The sequence below is a fragment of the Schistosoma haematobium genome, chromosome ZW, assembly GCF_000699445.3.
Source record: "Schistosoma haematobium chromosome ZW, whole genome shotgun sequence".
Lineage (NCBI taxonomy): Eukaryota > Metazoa > Platyhelminthes > Trematoda > Strigeidida > Schistosomatidae > Schistosoma > Schistosoma haematobium.
In genome coordinates this window covers 17,088,320-17,104,653 of record NC_067195.1, presented here as the reverse complement: position 1 = coordinate 17,104,653, position 16,334 = coordinate 17,088,320, and positions in this window count along the sequence as shown.

The following is a 16,334-nucleotide window of genomic DNA, read 5'->3' as shown; positions in this document are numbered from 1 at the left end:
TGACTGGAACTTAAATTCCATTTGACGACTTGCTTCAATTATTTGAATGAGGAAGTGTTACGAAGTATCATGGTGAAGTTTACAATGTTCGCTAAACTGCATTCATTGTTTAGGTTCTCGAAATTAATCCGACAGAAAATCATCTCCAAACTTTATTCGAACCATCAAGGCTATACATGGCTATTGAAAGACTCAACAGAGGGAGTTTCTTTCTAACATTTTTTTACTTTCACGATTTAATCATACATGAACATACTGCCTGAAACGTCTAATCTATTCACCATTTAGTGTTTTTGTCATTAGTGTATTCAATAAAAGCTCTACATTAATATTCAGCCAGTTAGTTTGCTTAGCTGAAAATTATGTCCTTTATTAGGAAATGTCATTTTCTGACAATCTACGTTTATAATACATGGACTAAAATTAGACTAAAAGAGTCTGAAGGTGACTCCATTTTAGAATTCCTATCACTTAATTGCTCACAAATACTATCTATTTCTCTCCATATATTACCTATGCTAATGGATCTTCATGTGGAGCTCGTTAGTAAACTAGATACTGAGTCATCCAGCGGCATATGTGGTGTAAGTACGATCCTAACATAGTCTGTTGCAAAGGTAGTTGAACTGGCATGGCATAAAGTTTATAACAGAGTTGTTTTTACTCGAAGTATCAGGACTCTTCCGGGCTCGTTTTTTCGATAGGCCATCCATCTTAATATTAATGGTAATCCTAATGTCTATGTATATGCTATATACCAGGACTAAAAAATAACCATATACTTTTATATCAGAAGCCGTATTTATTGTAACGCAAAGATCAAACGTACCGCTTATTAATCAATATCTTATCATCCATTAATTATCATTGGAAAACACATATTAACTATTTTAAAGCTTTTTTTCTATATTCAGATAGGTAACGATAAATATTGTTTAACTAATCTCGCCCAAAGGCGTAATATTTTTAGACAAATAAATTTTTTCTTGATTTACCTAAACACTTCCTTTTATATAATAATATCATTAAGTAATGTATCCATTTAATATAAGCGAATTATGCCAATAATTTTGTCCATTATTATAGATATAAATCATAAATAATATTAACATTATTTAAGATTGAATTTATAATCAGTCATGAATGGGAACTACAGAAGTGGTTGTAATTATGTACAGACAATAATAAACAGACTATGTCGAGACTATAATTTATGGGCGAGCCAATCAGGTAAGAGATAACTGGTCTGGGATTTGGGTGCGATTTTCATTCCTCCATTTGAATACATTGAGTTTTGGCATTATAGCTGATGTTAGTTCGTGATGAAGACCCTAAATATAATTTCTAGCATTAACCATCAACTGTAAATCATAATTCCAATTCCTCACACTGGTTTATAACCGCCATTTGGTGGACACTCTCAAGGTCACTTCAGCGCCGCTTAAAGGTCATCCATAAATTATAGTCTCACCTAAACTATAGTGGATTTGCATGAAGTACAATTTTTCATTTAGTCAAAATAATTATTGATAAATTAATACAAACTAAAGAAACTAATCTGAAATGAAAAATTACTTATTCTAGAGAAGTTTTGTTTTTCCATGTTTTTAAAAAAAGAGGTTTATTTTTTCCCCTTAAAGTACATTATCGGATAAATCATTAACAATATAAAAGAAATAGGCGGTATATTAAACTGAATTATTTTTATGGACTATTGTGTATATTTACATATAAGTTTATTAATATTTAGTAGTACTTATTTGTTTACATGGTTCAAAAAATACTTGTCACTTGACTTTTTTTCTTTTCATTATCAGAAAAAAAAGATTTATGTCTTGTTATGTAATATGATATGAAAGCATTTGATGCGTAAAATTCTAGGGCAATAAGATTTGGTTACTTATTCTCTGAAGAAGTGACTTGCACTAAATCACGAAACGTCAGAAAATTTAATTTTTCTACTCATTGGGGTATTACAAATATATTATTTATTTATTTATTTATAACAACCTATCCAATGCTCAATTTATTCGAAATTACCAAATCAAACCTTAGTAATGATACATGATTAATGATAAGTTGAGTAGTAACAGTTATTGAATAGGTATCTACTTGATCCAAGTTAGGAATGTATACCGTTTTATGGTAACTTGATGATCACAAAGTTAGGCACTCATCATGAGGCCTAAGTGTCCTAGGTAGAATTTTTGTTGTGCCCTGCTGAATCCTGTACTAAAAAGAAACAACTATCCAGTGTTTCGTAGTTTTCAATGATACATATATTTGATATCAGTATGAACATTTGCAATTTATTCATTAAATGCATAACATTAATCATTTTAATATCTATTTTGTGTTCATTACAATCTAATATAAGCTCAAGAATGAAATACAAAAGTTTACTGAATGACTATTTTGTTATCTTTCTTTCATTTATTTAGAAATTTGTAAACCATCCAGTACAGAACCTTGTGGTCTTTTCCATTTCAACCCATAACCAGTTATTTTTCTAGTCTGTAAGAATAAATTTTTTGGAATAGATCATCAGAAGTACTAGATATAATAATGAAAAGAATTGTATTTGAGTTCTAGAGATGAAGAAACTACAAAGCGAACCTTATTTTAAAGCCAATATAAAGAAAGGTAAAAATATCTAGCAACTCAGGACTCAGATCATTCAACAATTAACAGACATATTAAGACAAAACCAATAATATTTAGCATTAAGAAAATGATAAAAAGTTTGTAGTAAGTTCAGGAATCAATAAACAATCAAAATGAATGAATAGATATCGATAACCAAGGTGTTGTTAAAAGAAATTATTGTCGACAAAATGATCTGTTTGTTACTTATAAATAAACGGATTAGACATTTTTTAACTTTTGTACGGATACTATTTAGAAAAACAGTGAGATTTTTAGTGGTAGACTGTTATGCACAGGAAACCTGATCTCATTAAAAATGAATAACACTTCGTAACAATGTCAGTTATTTCAAAGTAATTATAAAGACTAACTTATGTTTGAGTTTAAGTCTATATTATTCCGAATGGAAACGAAAGACTTGAAAATAAGACCATATGGCTCAAAGAATATCACAATATTGTCAATGCGAAATAATGTGTTAGGGTGCTTTAGTTGAAATACGGTGAAAAACTAACTTCGATCAATCCACAATATTGCGATATTGGAAGACGGTCGCGTAATGTCATGGATTGGTTAAAGTTAGACATTGACATCGTTGAATGCCGACTCAGTGGTCGAGAGGTTAAGCGTTCGCGTGAGGTTGAGGTCCTTGGTTGGAGCCTCATATGTGGGATCGTGGATGCGCACTGTTGAGGAGTCGCATACTAGGACGAAACGACCATCTAGCGCTTGCAGGTTTTCACAGATAGTCTAATATTGATCAGTTCACGATCTCAATAAATAAATAATGATTGATCAACCTAACAATTTATTTGAATTTTATCTCTAAAGATAGTAACTGATCAAAGACTTGGGGTATTCAAAATAAAACCCAATGATGAGACAACATAATAAGTTCATTATATCAGCTCATTACATAAGAATAAATATTGAGTAATTATGAGATTAAGGAGTTCAGTATAAATGTGAAGTGATGACGTAAACAGAATATATCCATCGATATATAAAATTAGAAAGACTTGTTCTGTGAGTTCTCTTTTCGGTGAATTCATTTTCAAAACTGTACAATCACAAATATATACTTATTTTCCAAAATGGTAATAATTACAAAAATAGTGGTAATGAAATTCAGTTAAACTGGTAACAATGAGGTAGAATAAACAAAAGTGATATAACGTTCTTTTTACCAAAGAAACTAATCATAATTTTGTTGTTGAGTGTTTGAATATTCATCATGAAGATAAATAAATAAATTCTAACTGGGAAGGGAAGGCTCAGTATGAGGAGATAAGCTGTTGAAATTGACATGAACTGTAATCAGGAGAATTATCGAAACAGAAGTAAACCAGTTGGGGGTAAAAGGTCTATAGAGAAGATAGAAGGGGAAGTAGCTGGCTGTGAAGGAAGAAAAGTATGAAGAAGAAAAGAATTATGAGATATTAAAACTATGGTAGAAGAAGAGGTTGTACCAATGTATATTTGAGTTGATTAGGTTTCAGGTACAATAATCACTATTGTTATTTGAGATATGTGTCTGTCGATAAGAAACCCACGACCATAGCCCACAAATAATTAACAATTCTAGTTCAGTGGTTAAGGTCGTGAGTCAGTTGAAGCTAGACCACCATGGAAAACCTGGAAGCACTGGACGGCCGTTTCGTCCTATTGTGGGACTCCTCAGCAGTTCGCATCCACGACCTCGCCCCCTGTGAGGTTCGAACCCAGGATCTACTGGTTTCGCGCTCGAGCACTTAACCACGGACTCATGATCTTAACCATTGAAATTACTATAATATCCACAAAACCCATCTGATATTAATTCTAGTTCACTTTGGATAAAGTATATATTGTCGTTCTACTCACACAGAACCTATATGCACTTGATGTTTAGCAATTTTCTAGTCTCACGATAATTGGCAGTCTGAGTGGACATGGCAAAGCAAGTTAAGTTCTGTTTCCACCTTACCGCTAAGAAAATTTATACCACTCTCCATATCAATGTCTATAACAACCAGTAGTATCATATGAGGTTCAAGTACAACTGATGTAACATTTTTTAAAATATTTCACAACAACTAAACCGTCTGACAGATTTTTCTGTTGAAACAAAATTATGATGTGAATAGGTAAACTTAGTCACCCAGTCCAAGTAGTTTAGTTTAGATGGATTTCAATTGATGAGACTGCAACAATGCACCGTTGGCAGCCAGTTAATGAACTATGACAGGTAATAGTGTTGTCTTAATTACATAAGCACACATTTTGAAAGAAAAGCTAAACAATCACTTATTATTAAAAATAATACTATACCCTTAAGTTTTCATCAATAGGCTCAAGGAATCACAATAACTTTGGCAATTATGTCAGTCGATGCAGAAAGAAATGAAATATGTAAACAACAAAGATATTAAGATAAATTGTTTTAAAAGATGTGGCTGACGTTATTGTCATGTTTTTGGGATTCCTTATCCTTATTGATGATAATGTACACCCGTATCTTTGTTATTTAAATGTTCTATTTTCTTCATTGTCAACCCTATCATATCCGTAAATCGAGATCTAGTCTGCAATTAACTCAAATTCATAATTTATTTCTTATTTAGAGTGTGAAATTCCATTTCCTTGTACCACTGTCTTCCTTACCCTCAGACCGATCAGAAACGTAGTTCTGCTTGTCCAATAAGGACCCTACTTTCTGATGTATAAAGGAACAGGATTTCACAGCTCTGATTACCACAGTCAGGCCACTTGTTTGACAGAATATCAGACGGACAGTAGTCGGGAGCTGCAGGCATTGTTGTGAATGATCTCGCTTACGAAATGTACTGGAAGCGTATCAGTGCAGTATGAGTGGCCACGTGTCAAAGCATTCAAAACTTCCAGGTTTGCTAAATAGCTATTAAAATATTGACTTAATAGTTTTGAAACCTTTTCAGCACACACACGTCCCAGCAAAAAGACGAAGCAAAGTTGCAGCGTGACGTAGATGGTCAGTTGCGGTGTTATTTCTTCTGTATACAAAAATTAGAAGAACAGAGCTTGCCGGTCCAACAATATCATAGGAGTTGACAGCATCCATAAATGTAACAAAAAAGAAATGTCACTCTACCACTTAATAGTATTAAATGTGTCAATTAAGGCAATGTCTATAGCTTCTGGGTTTGTGGTTTGAGAGACACCTGATCTTCTAATGAACGAGAACACAGGAGGGGACGACTAGTCATCTTGACACAAAATTAGAGTGTTTTTGGTAAAATGTGAAAACCATACGTTCAATACTTTATTTGAAAATCCTCTATCAATTGTCTCGGACTTCATCGTTTCTTCATTCCTATAACAATAACTCTCTGTTCCTGTTCTCTTTGATTCGATCTTCCCAACCTTCTTTTGCCAGGCGTGCCACTTCTGATTGATGTTACATACTACTTATATCTGTCGACATATGTATCGCACTCCACAACTTTGGTGGAAGGTTTTGGGATTTTTTTCGTGATTAAAGTACTGTAACTAGGTATTTATTATTATTATGTTTACAGTAGTAGTACGTGCAAACAGATGATAAATCCTAATGTAGTTACTTAGTTGATATTTTCATAACAATTATATTTGATATTGATAAACGTGTGCTGTGAAAAGCTTCTTTGTTTTGCAGTAGTATATCAATTTAATTCAATTCACAATGTTTGAGACTTATAAAAGATGTATCCATTAATTATCTAGTGATTATCAGGTGTAAGGAAATATAAGATTAAATTGTTTATAGTACATTGTACTATTCAACGAGTTACAGGTTAATTTCATCGATTGTTTGAAATTAGTCTTCTATTTATCCATGTCAATTTGTTAATTATCCCTCTGTGACTCTGTCTCTACATAATTTGTCTAAAAGGAATGACGTTAGACTAAATTTTATTTCCATAGTACATTTAAACTAAAAAATTAACATATTAAAAACGAAAGAAAAAAGCAAATAAAACAAAATCTGTTTTTTATTTTCATCCTGAGAATCAAACAATTCATGGTATATGTACTTGGTATTCCTCGTCCATACTTGTACACTTAGTTCGCAAATTCACGTTTTTGTGTTATGTCCTATAGCCCGTTAAATATCATGTGACAAAATCGTCAATAAGAATACTAATTTCTATGACCTTGTCTCCATGTTACACTAAGTACACATCAACCAGCACCAGCAGATTTGACTCGACTCTGAGTCCGTAGTGATCCTGAAAATAGTAATTTTTCGCGTAGCTCAACCTGCCCAGTTCAGGAAATAAATATCAGCCTCCGTTGTGTAAATCATACATTTCAGACATACGTGGTTCATATACAAGTAGACCAGACCGCATCACACAATAAAATTAAAAATACTGATTATACATGGTTGAGCCAAAAGTGGCTGTGAGTACAAGAGACTGTAATTAACAGATTGAAAATACATTGAGAATAGTGTATCATATAATAGTAGTCCATAGGTCAAGTGGTACCTCATGATAATAGGAATATAAAGATATATGTAATCTAGTTACTTAATTATTATCCAATAAGAATATATATAATAATAGTCCATTAATAATTCCTAGCAGTCACCATTCATTTTCTCTTTGTTCAGAGATAACACTATGTTTACTGAGATGCAGCAGGAGTGAAGTTCTTAGCTTTTCTGAAACCCATCATAAATTGCTTCTTGTTTGATTTTTATTGACTTAGAATGATTGATGATAGTTGGAACATATCAATATCAAACATTGAGTCGAATGATATTTTTAGATAGCGGTAATTTAGGAACTTATGAAGTTTTATATAGGTCAAAATATTCAACAGTATTGGGCAGTCGATTGCTGGAATGATAGACAGTTGAGAATAGCACACATTATTTACAATGAATTGATAAAACAAGAGGTTTAGATAGGTTGGTGCTACTTACAGTCATCAAGTGAATTTACTGACATCTGGTGACCACTGCTGGAAAACACCATTAAATGTATTCTCAAATGAATTTAATTAACAAGTCGATTTATATGGTCGTTATCCTTTAATATTAATAGTAATTGATTTACCCTTCATCTAAATGGAACATTTTTATGATCATGATCCGGTTTATGTATATGATATCACTTTGAATCTACTCACATCACATTTATGATAGCTTTAAGTAATATTTTCCAAAGTTATTCCTCAAACTCAATCATCTAGTAGCACTTCTACACAAAGAGCGGTATCCTTTGACGGTTAGGAAATTCAGAGCCTTTTAATCTAATATTGACAGAGCTAAAGGAAATGTGCAAATAGAACACATGATTCTCCCATCTACCAATTAAATATTTTGTTTATTTATGCTGGAAAAACTTAGGTTTTACTTTTGAAGGTTGCTCGTCAAATAGTATTTCATTTACTTTGTTACCTTTTAATGTATTTTTTTTAAAACAAACTATATGGTACTACTGTAACGAATCTCAAGTCAATGGCATTTTTGTACAAAAACAACATTGCAAGACAACTATCAACTTTTATAATTTAAAATCTGTTGACCTTTTCTAATATCGTATTTCAGTTACTCATTGGTTATATTTCTTAAATAATTTCCGTAGTAACCTTTAAGTCATTCATTTTTCTTTCTGTTTTTCATAATCTTGACACAAGAGATAAACAACAACACGTGGTTAGATTGGAAGTAAGATCAATTTTTTTCTACTTAAATAATGTATTCAACATATTAATCATTATATTTTCCTAATATTCATGAAATATTGTTTAAAGTTTTCTCTTCTACCGTTGACCTTGTGAATAGGTAGTCAAAATAGGTAGAAACTAATTTCTTTCACATATAACCTTGGACAACGATTAATCGATAAATATAAACTTATTTCATCAAGAAAAGATTAATTTCGGTATGGGAATTTTCTGGAGGTTGTAGTATTTTAACAGTTGAATTCACGAGTTAGTCTAAGCTAGACTGCCACAGAAAACCTGGAAACATTGAGCGACTATTTCGTCCTAGTATGGGACTCCGCAGGAGTAAGCATTCACAACTCTGCATGCGAGACTTGAACCGAGGACCTGTCGATCTTGCGCGCGAACGCTTAAAATCTACACCACTGAGCCGGTATCCAACATTATTACTGTTTGACTTCAACCAATCCACGAAATTGCGCCGCCGTCCGCCATTGTCTTCAGTAAGTTATTATCTCACAACAGACCGGATTGAACTCCATTGGTCACTGCTTCGCACTAGAACTCCAAGAAACGCCTATTGAAGCCAGTCACTAGTGAGCACATGATTATTATTATCGAGGATGTGCGATGCCGAGGAGTCTCATACGTGGATGAAACGGCCGTCCAGTGCTTTCAGGTTTTTCATGGTGGTCTAACTTTAATTAACCCATGAATTCAGCTATTAAAATATTTAAATGTAGTTTAGATACTTAAAATCAGCTTCACAACACTGAGAGAAATGAGTGAATGGTAGATATTTTTGTGAAAATCAATTTCTATGAATTTATACTAAATGTTTTGTCTAACTAATTATGTTACAGGATAAACAGTAAGAGGTTATCAATGTTTTTTGAGAAAAATAGTTTACATAATAATAACAGCATGTTTAGATGTAATTACGTTTTTCTTGTTTAGAATATTAAATGTCAATTGGCTAACTTCAACACAAATTACTATCAATCATTATTCCACTTCAATATTTATATTTGAGGAAATAATAGACTGGATTTCTAAAGGTAACAAAAAAGATGTGATTTTATAACATGTACATTTCATTACAATTTATTACTAACATGAACCTGTGTACAATGGGTTAAACGTTAGGGCGTGAGACTTAAGGCCCTGGGTTCGAATCCCGCGAGCGGGGTCCCAGTTTTTAATTATCCCTACGACATTTTTTTTTTAAAAAAAACCCCACCCTTTTTTTAAAATTTTTTTCAACCCCAAAATTACAATATTTTTCATCCTGTTTCGTCCAATGAAAAGGCTATTTTCATAATTCGTTTCAATTGGTTAGTCATGTATTGTCAAATAGTTATAAAATATCAGTACTTGTCGACAAAGTACATTTTAATCATCATTATAGAGGAGAGTAACGTTCCGAGTACAAGCGCTGTTGTTTCTAACGTAACGGAAATGGAGGAAGTCTTTTTGACTACATTGTTTCTCGTTGCGTTCCCATCGCTTGAAGCGTTGAAGTCCGCTATCACAAATTATGAAAGGTCGACTTACAGTCATTATATAGTTCGAGATTCGCATTTGAGCAGAGATGAAAACTCGTATATTAAATTTGTGTGCTGGAGACATGGCCGTATAAGATCTAGCGGTTCGTCACAGCGGATCAGACGGAGGAGGTAATTTTATTAATGTTATTAACATTTTTTGTCATGAAGGGCTTCCATGAACACTCAATGTCCGGCCTTCATGTATTGTAAGATTATAGACGGCTACTGGACTGTTGTACGTGGGAATGTGCATCACAATCATGAGTGCGATTCCCTGAGGTACCAAGGTAATCCATGGGTGCGAAGGTTAACAGATCCGGAGTTTGGAACTGTGAAACCGCTGCTGATATCTGGTACCACTGCATTCCACATAAAGAATTTTGTTTACCAATTTATGGGAAACGTCTGACTGATCAAGATGTCTGTAATTTGCGGTACAAAGTGTTAACGGAACGGGACCTCCAAAATGAAGAAGATGAAGAGAACCGTTTGTGTGACATCTGTAATCTTGCACAGCCGCCGTGTGAAACTGGTGATGCAGTGGGTTGGGTTTCCTGTCCTTGTGAAGCAACGTTTCATAGGTTCTGTGCTTATGACTCATCACCGAACGTACGAGCAGTGCACTGTCCTATCTGTGGTGCCATTACAAACTAATAGTTACGACGTCCGACAGCGAGAACGAGTAAAGGCCCTTTTCAGGGCCACCCACAATTTGATTACCATTATTTTTTCTCTATTTTTTTTCCATGGCAAAGGTCAAGTGATTAAGCACTTATTAATATCTAATGAATTTAGATATCCATTAGAGATTAATAATAGAAAAGCGATTATCGCTCATGTATTCGTAAACTTGTTTCTAACGTTTATTAGATATAAAGGTTAAGAAAACGTAGACAAGATTTTGTCATCTAATGAAGACTAATCTAGTAATTTTATATTTAAAATAATGTGATTACTGTTCATGTTTTAGTAACACTTTTGTAAACTATCTAATAATAGTACATTTTAGTCAATTTTAATAGGAATATTGCAATGTAGTGAAAATTCTAATTTGCTCATTAGGTAAATAAGTTTATGAGAACATTTATTAGTGATTATCATTACGAAGATGAATGTGATTAAAGCTCATAGAGAAGTAAACACAATGAAGAAAATTAACTTACTTATGAATAAAATAATGACATTATAAAACAAGTTGAAACCATCATCGTTGAAATGATTCATGTGATAAAAGGTCATATAGTAAGTGTAAAAAAAAATAAGAATATTATCCGTTTCATGAATACAAAAAACAAGAATTTTGATATTCTTGTTTTATATTAAAAGTTCCTGAAACCAGAACTATGCATACGTAAGAAGTACGTCTGATCGTCAACTAAGCCTTCATTGTAATTCATAACTACTGATTATATCAACGTATTCATTTGCACATCTATATAACGACTAATTACTGCTACAATGTGATTGTAGCAGTAATAAAAATTCTCATAAAATATTCAAAAATAAAAAACAATTTAACGAACAATCGTTTTCATAAACTTCATCATCACACTATACAGTTATAAGTCCATAATTTTAATATTTTATAAAGTCCAAAAATAAGGCATGGCATTAATGAATTTGACAATGTAATGTGTTAACAATGGTTAACGTTTACATCTGTTACGATATATATATATATTTATATATATACTTACAAATTGTAATATTTTCTAGTTAGAAAGGTCATTCAATAAAGGTCTGGATTATTTGCAGTAAAGTGTTCAGTCACAATAAATGGAAGAGCATTATAGGAAAATTGAAAATGCAAAGAATTTTGTGTCAATGAAATGCATAGTATGACAATTGAATCTTGTCAATTGACATAATAATAATAATAATAATAAGGAAAATAAATAATAATAGAATTGTAAATGTTCATTGATACACTTGACCTTATTCATATTTATACGTTTAATGTCGATAGATATTTGCTGAGTCAGTCAGACGACGTAGGCTTGTTCATTGACACTTCATGAAACTGATATTTCAAATGCTTGTCAAAAATGGTTACATTCGTTATGTCTAGATAATTCAGGTTTCATATTACGGCGGTTAACAATATTCACACATGACTGATTAAACACACTAGTTCTTATTACGACCAAAAAAAATTAATTTTAAAATCCAGAACTACAAATAATTTACAAGTGAAAATAATGAACCGTTTCAATGGATTTCCAAATTAACCACATTTAAATCTAACGTTGTCTAATTCTCATTATGAATGACCATTTACAAAATAATCGTTTACTAAATATTAAGTGTCTATTTCGGAAAATTTATTACTACTTTCATTTACTGTCAAAGTCAGTTCATTAAATGATGGTCTATGGTTGCTTCACCTGAATTATACATATTGTAACCAGTAAGTTATCATGATGATTTATTGATATGTTGATTTGTTTCTCCGATTAACAGACCATGTGTCATAAAAAAACCTATGCAAACACTTCGGTGATAATTTGTTTATTAATTTGGTGTTAAACATTTGACTAACGACCTCATTCAGTAATCACTATTATCAAATATTCAAACCGGTTTTCAGTTGCTTTTTCCCAAAAACTTTCTTTTACTGAGATACATATAATTATTCATGTTAAGATAACTAACGACTTCAATTCAAGGTATACTTGATCGGAAAACAAAAATTTATCCCAATACACATTCACTAACAGTAGGATTGCACGGTAATGCAATTAAGTTGATGTCTTTTTCTTCAAAAGTCCAAATTTTTTTCAAGACTAAGATTACACAAAAAAAATTATTCATTATCATTAAATTTCAAATGTAAGAAAATGAAAATTCTGACATCCAATCACAGCTCTAGATGCGATTTCAATTTCAACTAATCAGATTACAAAGATGAACAGTTTACGACCAATTACAAAATTATTAAAGGTAACATAATGTTTGTTCATTATCACTTGAGCACACACTTGCAAAACAAGTCCACCAATCAGATGGGTTTTTGTGGGGATTGTAGTAATTTCATTCACACCCCACAATTTTTTTAAAATGGGTGGTAGGGAATCATATTGGCCGGTCTAAGTTTTTATTGATTTATTAGTAAATTTGAATGATTTCTTGTAGTTATTTAATTTGAATCCAACTAGATCGGATAGTGGAAAATTGCGTCGTGTTTGCACGTCAGGATAATCACTTTAACGGCTCGATATTTGAATTCACTTAGATTGTATGCTGATTGTTGTCGAAGTATACATGTCGCCAATCCTCATATCTTTTTTCTATCGACTTAATTCGCGTTAGATAATAATGGATTGAAATAAACCAAATACGAGAATGAATTTAGAATACGCATATCTCATGCAATCATTGATCTGAACAGTCAATCAGGGAAACGCAGCGAAGCAAGCAACGCGAAGTGAAATGAAACAAAGTGACGCGCAGTGGAGAAGGCAAACCAGCAAACTCGATTTGACCAAGAATAACTCAATATTTATATTCAGACAAAAACAGGTTACAGACACGTGATGAATAGGGTTAGCAATTAACACCACATACCATCACAGAAAACCAGTCAATGTTAATGAGCGAACAACTGACAATATCAAAATATAGCTTGAGAAGGATGAATAAATTGATCTGGACAGAAGCTAAAATAACCTATGCGTGTTTGACATATCACCAGCCACTACAATTTTCTAAAGTTATTGGAGGAAACCAACTAAAACAGACCATGAGATACACCACTTTGTGTTCGAAATTACTTACAAAGGGACGTATAGATATTTATTGCAAGCATGTACAACAACTCAATTTCATAGATTTAACTATTTACTTGATTTTAAGTGAAGCTCCATGGTTTTTAAATATTTCTTTATAAGATCAACTAGTGAAATACACTTCTGTATTATAAAATCTTTCGATGAAGGTCTGGCATCAAATAAGTTATGTTGACCGATGTATGTGCTCGTTTTCTGGATGAAATGGTAGTTATATCTACGACATTACTAAGCTTTTTGAATAAAGCAAGGCACAGTTATTTAAAATTTTCTTGATAATGTTTATTCATTTGTCAAACTGAGGGATGGTTCGAAGTGGAGGTTAACAATTTGTTTGATACTCAGGATAGGCCAATGTACCCTCTGACTTGCAGGTATACACAGTTTGACATTAAGATTTTTGCGATCTCATAGTTCTACAAAATATGTTCTTTAATAGACTTGTTATAATTTTTACAATGTCAAATTGTTTCCATAGCACTTATTACCATTCTCTAAATATTTAACTTAACTTGTACGAGAAAGCTCTATATTTTAAAAATAATTATCGAGTGAATTTGCTTTAGAGTACAAACCTTTCTCGACTTTGATCTAGGCGAAATTTGTCAGTGCAATATATGTATGAAAATATATATGGGTTCGAATCCCTGAGTGAACATCGATTCTGGGATGCAGGTACATCCAGTTGACGAGTCACAAGTGGGACGAAATGCACATCCCTGATTCCACTGTTTGCCATCATCCATCTCTACTTATAAGTATAACGGGAGTTTTTCACTCTTTATATTTTTAATAATAAAGTATGTAAAATCTTTCATCAAGTCATTTAACTCACTTCATTAATAATATTGTCTGACTGAAGTGTCTACATTCATTCAAAGCTGAATTTTAATGAATTCATGTAGTTTGCAGTGAATTGAAATTTTTCAAAAATAAAATTCTTTTTACATTAAGTGGTTGGTTTATTTCATAATCAAAATTAGTAATTGAATGTGGGAAGAAAAGAATTTATTTACATTCGAAATGTACTACAGTAAAATACGTTTTCAGTGGAGTTTTGTACTCTGAGCTGGATGGTTTGAAAGTGGAGATGTAGTTGTTTCTCTGGACAACATCATCCAAGCGAACTTTATGTAAATGTGAGATGTTCTAAGTCCTCCACATATGACTCACAGCTTTTCCTGTCGACTTCGATCTTGATTGTTTATTGTTGAATTTTGACCTGTTATTGTCTATTTCTTTATATTGATTGTATCTGTCATTGATTTGATTCTTGGTCAGTTAATTGAATATACTGAGATGAAAAATGTTCAGTGTTTGGTGTAAAAGGAACAATAGTAGATTGTATGATTGTGTTTATCGGAATAAACATAATTTATAAACTAATTAGACGCTTTGGATTGTAGATTCAAAGAACAATCTCAATTCAATAATTGTAATGAAAAATATTCATGGATAGGAAATTAGTTGCATTTAGCCGCATAATAATCTTCAGTTGAGCGAATTCGCTAAATTAAGCTTTAAACATTTTAGTGAAACTCTTCAGTGTCTAACAGTGCAATCCAAACCTCATGTTTCGTTTTATCTGAAACTCGTTATTGTGAAGTGGATGCATCTCAGTGATGGTTTTAAGACTTAGATTGATTAGTTGCAAGCTTTAACATCAACGGGAAGATGAAATCTAGTACAAAATAAATTCGTACTCGGCAGGCAAGCTAATCTTTATATGAACTCATCAGTTCGGCGGATAACATGTGCGTTTCATGCGAAATACACTGAGTTTAGACGCAGGTTCAAACGTCAGCTGAGAGGCCCGAAATAAATGGAAACACTCATTTTAAAGAATATTCATAACCACTATGGGAATTTAATAAAATGCATAACTAAACGGAAATTTATAGGCAATCATCTAAGGATAGATGTAAGCTGCAAAATAGGGGTTGATTACAGTTTCCAGTGCAAATAACGTTGAAATATTAACCCTTATAAATTATAAATCGAACTTATTTTTCCTGGTTTATAATAGCAATATCTCTCTTTGAATGACCTTGAATATTTATCAGAAATTGTAAATATAATTTATGAGTTTTAAACATAAAATTCAATCCTCAACATGATTATCTAGATACGTGTTTTAAGCTGTAAAACAAGTAAGATTCAAATAAATGCAACGTTATTTTGGGAACAGTTTTTGTGGTTTTCTGTATCACGTTAAATGTAATATGGGCTAAAATGTCTGAAGTTTAATCCTACAAGATAAACTTGGATATACAGAATAGATAAGAAAACCGTTGTTTCAGTGAACATATATAGTGAATGGGTGCATATGTACACATATATATATGTATAGGAAAATGGATGAGTCAGCGAATAGATTAAGCAGTTAATAATGAAGCTAGCAGAATGAATACATGCGTAGGCGCTAAACAATGTTCAAGCATATGTATTTCATACAAGCACAATAATAATAACAGTACAAGTTGTTATATCATGGATGACTTTGTCCATTAAATAGGTCAACAAAAGACCTTGACTGAACTAAACTCAATTGCACGTGAGTCGCTATAAGGCAATATCGTGGATTGGTTAGTGTTAAACATTGACATCGCTTGATGCTGGGTAAATGGTCAAGAGGTTAAGTGTACTCTAGAGACCGAAGGTCCCTTTTTCGAACCCGACGTGC